We start from the raw sequence: 9,864 nt of genomic DNA, 5'->3' as shown, positions 1-9,864 counted from the left end.
AATTAAAGAACACTTTTTAAAAAATAATAATAAAAAAGAATGTATATGATAGGATCATATATTGTTGGATTTTGTGTGATCCAAAAATCTATCCTATCCCGTGGTGCTTTGCGGCGCCGCCTCGCTCTATTCCGGTCGCGAGCCGCTGGGGCGCAGAGGGAGGTAGCGGTAGCCAGTGGATGGAAGCCTGCGGCAGAATGTTGGCCACCAGGGTATTGAGCCTCGTTGGCAAGCGCGCCATCTCCACCTCAGTGTGCCTGTGAGCGCACGGAAGCGTTGTGAAGTCTGAAGACTATACCCTGCCGGCATACGTCGACCGTCGTGACTACCCGCTGCCCCATGTGGCCTACGTCAGGAACCTCTCAGCCCAGCAGAAGGCCCTGAAGGAGAAGGAGAAGGCTGCCTGGAGCGCACTCTCCATGGAGGAGAAAGTGGAGCTGTACCACATGAAGTTCAATGAGACCTTTGCTGAGATGAACAGGACCACGAATGAGTGGAAGACGGTGGTGGGCGGCGCGCTCTTCTTCATCGGCCTCGCAGCCTTCGTCGTCATTTGGATGAAGCGCTATGTGTACGGCCCCGTCCGTCGCACACCTTAGACGAGGACTGGGTGGCCATGCAGACCAAGCGGATGCTGGACATGAAGGCCAACCCAATCCAGGGCTTCGCCGCCAAGTGGGACTATGAGAAGAATGAATGGAAAAAATAAGGCCACGTGCATCCTGCTCCACTCTTGGCTTGTCTGTCACCGGCGAACAGCTCTATATATTTACTGGAAACTACTTGTCACCCAGTGACAGTGCTAATAAACAGCCGTTTACGTGAAAAAAAAAAATCTATCCTAGAAAATATCACTAAAAATAAAGGATATTCTCGCCATAAAATTGAAACCCTAGTATTTGTACGATTTTAATCATTGTTAAAAGTTTAGGACAAATGCCATAGTTTTGAATGACACTGTTTAAAAACCTAATAAGCAAAAGCTAATATAATAACTAATTCGTTTATTATTTTTTAAAAAACACAACAGTTGGCAAATCTATGCTTAATCTTAGGGTTCTGTAAAAACTTATTAAACACACTTAACTGTTTATCGACAAACTATTAACTGTTTGGCAGAAAGAAATTCTAATTTGGAGATTATTAAATAGGGGGATTCTGGTGGCCTAATTTGTAAGGAGTTGTATTGTTCACCAATAGAGTGTAAGTCTCTGGTGTTTAAATGTCCCCACAACATCTCATCAAGAAGGTGAGTAGTCTCTTCGTAGGATTTACAGCCTTTGAAACCCAAAGGAAGGTCATTGGAAGTTTGAGAAGAATTGATAGCATTGAGTTTTTGAGCTTGAATAAATAACAGATTATTTTCTAAGTTTTGCTTTTATGTATTTGAACATAGAGAATCGAGAATTAAAGTTTCTGAGACAGTATTTCTTGAATGTTAACCTTTTAAGTACAACTTCACACAAACTCATTGCCATTAAGTTTATTGTGACTCACAGGATCCTCAAAGAATAGAAGAGACCTGCCCCTTAGAAGTTTTAAGGCTGTAATCCTCTTTTGGATAAAGACAGTCTCATTTTTCTCCTGAGGAGCAGTTTGTGGATTTGAACTTCTGACTTCAAGACTCTCAGTCTGTTAACTTGACAGGATGATAGTTGTTTGTGATTTCTTTTCTTAGTGGAATGAAAACTCACAGTGCCCTGAAGATATTTACTGATTCACAAATGAAAAGTCAGCCACTGCAGTAAATTAGTAGGAAAATTATTGGAGTTGTTGTTATGTTCCATCGGGTCACCTGTGACTCATAGCAATCCTATCTGTGTACAACAGCTCTGAAGTCTACCCTAACCTGAGTCAGTCTCACTGCCTTTTACACACCTACCCTCCATTGCCCCAGTTACCGTCTCAATCCATCTCATCTAGGGTCTTCCTCTCCTTGTCCCTCCACCCTTCCAAGCATGATGTCTTTCTCCAAAGACTCGTCCCTCCTGGACATGTTTCCAGAGTATGTGAGATGGAGCTTCAAAATGATAACCTCCAAAGAGAAACTCAGTTTCACCCTCTTTAAACAGACCTATTTGTTTTCTTGACGGTCATGGTATGTTCACTGGCAGCACAACTCAAAGGCATCAGTCTTCTTCTGTCATCCTTAGCCATTGTTTAGCTGTCTGATTCATAGCAAGTAATTGGGAAGATGATGTCCTAGATGAGGCATACTTTGTTGCTTCTCAGTACTATGGAGAAGTCCCTGACAGCATATTTTTCAAGTGCAGTTCGTCTTACTCTTTCCTGACTGCTGGTGCCAAGAATGTTGACTGCGGAGTCAAGCAAGCTGTAATTGTCAACAACCTCAATCTCTTCTCCATCTATCATGGTGCTGCCAATTGGCTTAGTGGTAAGAATCTTTTCTTTTTGATGTTGAGCTTCAATCCATATTGAAGACTACAGTCCTTGGCCTTCTACAGCAAATACTTCAGGTTTTCTTCAGAATGGAGAAAACAGTATTTTCAAAATTTAAAACAAATTTAATTGTAGTTGAGAAAATGATCCTATCACCACTCACACACTCATTTACAATTCATAGCAATAATTCATAGGGCAAAGTTGATCTGTCCTGTGGAGTTTCTCAGACTGTAAATCTTGTGGGTGTAGAACGCCTCCTATTTCTTCCTCAAGGTTTTAAACCACTTCTTTCTGGATTTAAACCACAGAACCAATGGTTAGGAGCACAAGGCTTACCCCACAGTATTACCAAAAGTCAAACCCCGTGGTTAATAGATATTAGTTAGCGTTGAAAGGAATCTCTCTTGGTTTAGTGAGTAAGGAGTTGTACTTGCAAAACAAAGGCAGACAGTTTTAATTGACTAGCTCTTCCTCGGGAGAAAGATGAGCAAGCTCCTCCTATGTTATTTCCTAAAAATCTACTGGAGGATTAGCTATCAGTCTGTTTCAAGTCAATGACAAATAGTTGAGTTAGTGTCGTAGTAAGGTGAACGTACAGTTATGATTGTTGTTCTGTTCTGTCAAATATGAACCTCTTCAGCTAAAACTGTTCTCTTTACTAATTTGAGCTGTCGAGTATTTTGCTTCCTGAATTTTACTTCTGTTTTCACTTGAATAAGAACCTATACAATTAGTCACCTGGCATAAACAGCTGAGTAAACTGGCCCTAAACGCTTCAGTAAATAAACTTGCCCCTTATTTATTGAAGTTTACGGTTTTACTTTTCTTGCTGATGTGCAAGAATATATTTTGAAGGCCTTTAAATAAAGAGAGTGTGGTAAAATAAATAAAATAGAATGAATTGTGTAAGTTAAATTTTCTCTTGCATTTAAAAAATACTTCTAATAATATGGAGCCTCTGCTTTATGAAAAAAAGAGAAAAGTTATGAGATATTTCAATATCACAGTTAAATCAGAACAAAATTACAAATAATTCTGTTAATTTTTTTGTCATTTTGCTTTGTTTTCCTTTGTTGTTATGTGCCATCGAGTCGTTTGTGACTCAAAGTGACCATATGTACAACAGCCCTAAACCATGCTCTATCCTGTGCCAATCGCGTTGCTTCTGACACACCCATCCCAATTACCCTAGTCACTGAATCAAACCACGTCACAGAGGGTCTTCCCCTCCTGTGCTGTCCCTCTACCCTACCAAGCATGATGTTCCTCTCCAAGGACCTGTCTCTCCTTACAACATGTTCAAAGTATGTCAGACAAAGCCCCAGAATCCTTGCTTCCAAGGAGTAGCCTGGTTTAACCCTCACCAGGATGAATCTGTTTTCTTGGCAGTCCAGGGTACATACAATACTCTTCTCCAGCACCACAGCTCAAAGGCATCAATTCTCCTTCTATCCTCCCTAGTCATTGTCCAACTCCCTGATGTATAACAAGTGATTGCAAAGACCATGGCAGTTATCAGGCGCACCTTAGTCTCCAGAAAGACACCATTGCTCTTGAGTACTTTAGAGAGGTCCCTAACAGCAGACTTTCCCATTGCAATACATTTTTTTAATTTTCTGGCTGCTAGTGCCAAGAGTGTTGACTGTGGAGCCAAGCAAGCAAACTGAAGCTGTGAACAATCTCAATCTCTTCACCATCCATCCTGATGTTACCAATTGGTCCAGTGGTGAGAATCTTTGTCTTCTTGACATTGAGCCTCAATCCATATTGTAGGTTGCAGTCCTTGATCCTCTGCAATAAGTGTTTCAGGTCCTCCTCAGTTTCAGCAATAAGGGGTGTGTCATCTGCATAACACAGATTGTTGATAGATCTTCTACCAATCTTGATCACATATTTCTTCTTGTAGGGCCCTGCCTCCCTGGTGATCTGTTCTGCATACAGGTTGAAAATGTGTGGAGACAGGACACATCCCTGGTGTACGCCCTTCTCAATTTTGAGCCATGCAGTGTTTCCTTGCTCTGTTCTGACGACTGCCTCCTGGTCCAAGTGTAGGTTTCACATCAGCACGATCAAGTGTTCTGGGATTCCCATTCTTCTCAGAGTCAGCTACAGTTTGTTATGATCCACACAGTCAAACGCCTCTGCATAGTCAATGAAACACAGGTATACATTCCTCTAGTATAATCTGCTTTCAGCCAAGATCCATCTAACATCAGCTACAATATCCCTAGTACCATGACCCTTTCTGAAACCAGCCTGGACTTCGGGCAGTTCTCTGCTGATGTGCTGTTACAGTCATTTTTGGATAATCTTCAGTAGAATCTTGCTTGCATGTGAAATAAATGATATTGTTCTGTAGTTTCCACACTCAGTTGGGTCACCCATCTTTGGAATGGGAACAAATATAGATCTCTTCCAGTCAGTTTGCCAAGTTGTTGTTCTCCAGATTTCTTGGCACAATTTAAAAAAGAAATCTCTAATAAAATATGGAATGATAACAAAATACCTTTTTTTTGTTCTTATTATGTAGCAAAATTTGAATTTGTGTATTTTTGGTTTGAAGTCAAAGCTAAAAACTTAAGGGGCAGAGCTCAGGACTGAATTCACCATTCGCACCATTTTTGTTTGTTTGTTTGCTTACATTAAATTTTAAAAACAGAATGACTGTATGTGAGAAAAGGGCACTGGCATAAAATGTGCGTGTCCAGGGGAACTAGAACAAAAGTTCGCATTATAATGGTGACACATAGAATTGATTAAACTCTGTCAATATTTATATTCTGTAGGAATCTGAGCTGCTCACCTAAGCAGAAGCCTCTCTGGTGGTTCAAAACCACCAGGGTTCTTTCTGCTGGAGAAAGATGAAGAGTCTCCTTTCACAGATTTACATCCTTGGAAGCATAACGTAGGATCAATACTGAGTCGTTTCCAACTTAATGACAACTAGTTGATAGTGAGCAAAACCACCTAAATAAGTAACCTGAATTATTGGGATAATTATAAAACCATAGAAATCTAGTATTTCAGTATATATTAATAGGCAGAAGTTCATATGTCTGGGCACATTCCATCTTGCAGACAAAGATAAATTTCTAGGAATTAAAAATGTCTAATTATATATTCTCTTTAATGAGGCCAATGATGCTTAACCCTTAAATAGTTTCCATGGAACTTAATTAAGGAAGCTTTACTATTACACAGCCAAAGCAAATAATGTATTTGTTTGTTTTTTCTTTCTTTCTGAGAGCAGTGAATTTCTGTTAACTGAATGAATACATTTAAAATATTTTATATGCATTTACCAGATGGTGGAGAAGCTAAGATTGAAAATACTGTGTAGTATAGAAATTTGATTGCTTTAACTAGCATGCAATATTTTTAATATATTATTTAATCTCCTTGGAAAACACATAAAATTATATGCATGTTCTTTAAATCCCTTCAATGAGTTCTTTCTGGTGTCAGGAAATATTGGTGATTCCTCCTTAGAAATGTCAACCACCCCATTGTTTCTTTTTAGCCCACTTCTTCCAGTTTTCTGGAAATGGTTCATTGTTTCATGTGTGCATAATAAAATAGCTGAGGCTACGATCATATTCTCTACCCTTGATCTTTTAATAACATAATCCTACTTCCATGAATCTAATACACTCTAACATTAACTAATTAATCTTTAAATAATATAACAGGTTGCTATTTTCTTGACTAATTCGCAATTGTTCTAATATATAAATGGTAATGTAAAAAAGAAAGTGTTGTGATGAAGCCTCCATGCTTACTTATATCCATCAATTTTACGTCATATCTATCTAATATTACATGCAAGTAAAATCTTGCTTAGTATCATTTTAAAAACATCTGGACAGTACCTCTCCAAGGAACTGCCAAATTCAAACTAGATTCAGAGAAGACGTGGCATAAGGGATATCTGTGCTGATGTTGGATGTATCTTAACTGAAAATAGAGAACACCAAAAAGATGTACTTATCTGTAAGTTGTTGTTATGTGTTCTCTAGTCAGCTCAGCTGCAACTTGTAGCAATCCTGTACACAGTAGCTCTGAGCCCTGCCCTATGCTGAGCCAGTCTCACTCTCTCTGTCACACCTGCCTCTGTTTTCCAGTCACTGTGTCAATCCATTTCATTCAGAGTCTTCCATTCCTATACCATCCCTCCACCCTTTCAAGCATGAAGTCCAAGGACTGGTCCCTCCTGAAAGCATGCCCAAACTATGTGAGTTGGAACTTCAAAATTCTTTCCTCCAAAGAGCAGCTTAGATTTACCACCTCCAGGACAAACATGTTTACTTTTTGGCAGTCCATGGAATGTTCAATACTCTTCTCCAGCACTGGAACTCAAAGACATCATTTCTTCTGATATCATTAGCAATTGTCCAGCTCTCTGATGCATAGCAAGTTAGTAATTACAAAGACCATGGTCTGTATCAGGCACACCTTAGTCTCAAGTCTAACATCTTTGCTCTTCAGCACTCTGGAAATGTCTCTGACAGCAGATTTTCCTAACGTAATTTGTCTTTTGTTTTCCTGACTGCTGTTGTCAAAAGGATTTATTGTAGAGTCTAGCAAGCTGAAGTTGTTAATCTATGTGAGTTCTTCTCCATCTATCATGGTACTACCAATTGGCCCAGTGGTGAGAATCTTTGTCTTCTTGATGTTGAACTTTAATTCATTTTGGAGAGTGGAGTCTTTGACCTTCTGCAACAAATGCTTCAGGTCCTCCTCAGTTTCCGCAAACAAGACTGTATCATCTGCGTAACACAGGTGTTGCTGAATCTTCCTCCAATTCTGATACCACATTCCTCCTCATAAAGCTCAATCTCCTGAATGATCTGCTCTGCATATATAGATTGAAAAGATATAGAAACAGGAGACATCTTTGATGCACTCCTTTCCTGATTTTGAACCATGAAGTGTTTCCTTGCTCTGTTCTGATGATTGCTTCCTGGTCCAAGTATAGAATAATTAGATATTGCTAAGGAAGAAATGGAATGCATAAATATTAACATATTAAGCATCAATGAACTAAGATGGATTGGCATGGGACATTTTGAATCAGACAGTCACTTGAAATACTATGCCAGAAATGAAAAGGTAAGGAAAAACGAGGTCACATTGATGGCTAAAAAGACCATTTCTAGATTCATCTTGAAGTAAAGTGAAAGCATAATAACAATACACATATAAGGAAAACCTCTTAATATCACTATCATTCAAATATATGCACTAACAACCAGAGCCTAAGAGGAAGAAGATGAAGATATCGGTCAACTTTTACGGTCAGATATCTATCAAACATGCACCCAAAATGCATTGATAATAATCAGTTATTAGAAGATAAAAGTTGGAAACAAGGAAGAAGGATCAATAGTCAGACAACATAGACTTGGTGATAGATAAAAGGCTGAAGATAGAATGACAGAATTTTATACAATGATTTCTTCATTGCAAATACCTTTTATAAGAGTTAAAAATGACAATTCCTGGAAGGTCGATTTTTGCCAGTGCTTTCAGAGCAGCTTTGACTTCTTTCAGTATAGTTGGTTCTTATTCATATGCTCTTTAGAAAATTGAAAGCCAGCCAGTTTTTAGGCACAGTAACTCCGTATTCCTTTCATCTTCTTGGTTTTGGGCAAGTCGCACAATATATTCCCTATTGTTGTTGTTAGGTACTGTCAAGTTGAATATGAACTTTAACAACAGATCTGAACTCCATCTTATCTTGTACCATCCTTATATTTCCTGACACAGAAGAGCACATTGCATCAGTCACTGTGTCAATCCACCTGGTGAAGGTCTTCCTATCCTTCATTGATCCTCTACATTTCCATGCATCATGTCCCTCTCCAAGGAATGGCCTGTCCTAGCAACATACCCAAAGCATGTCAGGTAAGCCTCATCATCTTTGCTTCCAAAGAGCACTCTGGTATTACCTTTTCCAAGACGTATCTGTTTGTTTTCTTGGCCGTCCATGGGGTGTTCATTCCTCTTCTCCAACACCACAGATCAAAGACATTATTTCTTCCTTCACTACCCTTATTCATGTTCTGCTTTCAGATGCATAGGAAGTGATTGGAAAGACCATGGCCTTAATCAGACACACCTAATTCCTCAAAATAACATCATTACTCCTCATTAATTTGGAGAGGTCCCTAACTGTAGACTTTCCCAGTGAAATATGTCTTCTTATTTCCTTACTACTGGTACCAAGAGTTTTAATGGTGGATCCAAGTTTGATGAAGTTGACGGGTTCAATCTTTTCTCCTTCTGTAATGGCGTTGCCTATTATTCCAGTGACATTGAGATGTAATTCATAAGGAAGGCTGTATCTTCTGCATGATGTACTGAAAATCCTCTGCAGTTTTAGCAAGCAAGTTTGTATTCTCTGCATAATGCAAGTTATTCATGAGTCTCCCTCTGATTCTAATGCCACATTTGTCTTCATAGAGTCCAGATTTTGAATACAGATTATTAAATAGATATGGAGAGAAAATAAAACTCTGACACACTCCTTTCTTAATTTTAAAATAAGAAGTGTTGCTCTGCTCTGTTTGCTCAACAACCTAGGTATAAGTTTTGCATGAACACAAATGTTCAGGGACTCCCATTCTTCTCAATGTTAGCCATAGTTTGTTATGACCCACACAGTCAAATGCCTTTACAAAGTCAATAACTCATAAATATATATTCTTCTGGTATTCCATCTTAACATCAGCAATGATATCCCTGGTTTCACAACCTCTTCTAAATCCTGCTTGAGCTCCTGGCCATTGTCTATCAATGTACTTACTGTTCTAGCCATTTTTGAATGATCTCGAACAATATTTTGCTTGCATGTGAAATGAATGATTTTGTTTGATAGCTTCTACATTCTGTCAGATCACCTTTATTGGGAATGGGAACAAATAATGGCCTCTTCCAATGCATTGGCTAGATATCTGTTATCCAAATTTCCTGGCATAGAAGATTTTTACCAACTTTTACAATCGGAGATTGATCGAGCATGCAACCAAGATGCATTGATAATAATGGGTGACTGGAATGCAAAAGTCGGGAACAAAGGGGAAGATTCAGTAGTTGGAAAACATGGACTCGGTGACAGAAATGGAGCTGGAGAGAGAATGATCGAATTTTGCACAACCAATGAATACTCATAGCAAATACATTTTTAAGAGGCATAAACGGAGGTTATATACCTGAATTTCACCTGATGGTATGCATAGGAATCAGATTGATTACATATGTGAAAAGAACCCCTGGAGAAGCTCAATATCAGCTGTGAAGACTAGGCCAGGAGCTGATTGTGGAACAGACCACCAACTACTCATATGCAAATTCAAGCTAAACCTGAGGAAAATTAAACCAAATCCAAGGCAACCAAAATATGACTTTGAGTCTATCCCACCTGAATTTCAGAACCATCTCAGGAACAGATTTGAGGCTTTG

The 9,864-nt window shown here is 39.0% G+C and overlaps 1 protein-coding gene and 1 pseudogene across 1 annotated transcript in view; both read left to right on the top strand.

Annotated features, from left to right (window-relative positions):
- UGT8 (UDP glycosyltransferase 8) overlaps positions 1-9,864 on the top strand; it is a 122,813-nt gene that overhangs the window by 31,329 nt on the left and 81,620 nt on the right. The gene's annotated exons all lie outside the window — the stretch shown is intronic.
- LOC102860429 lies at positions 198-709 on the top strand (annotated as a pseudogene).

Source organism: Elephantulus edwardii, unplaced genomic scaffold (assembly GCF_000299155.1).
Source record: "Elephantulus edwardii isolate Elephantulus edwardi_28Jun2011 unplaced genomic scaffold, EleEdw1.0 scaffold00012, whole genome shotgun sequence".
Classification (NCBI taxonomy): Eukaryota; Metazoa; Chordata; class Mammalia; order Macroscelidea; family Macroscelididae; genus Elephantulus; species Elephantulus edwardii.
Note: the sequence above shows the minus strand (reverse complement) of the source record. Positions and strands in the feature narration are given on the sequence as shown.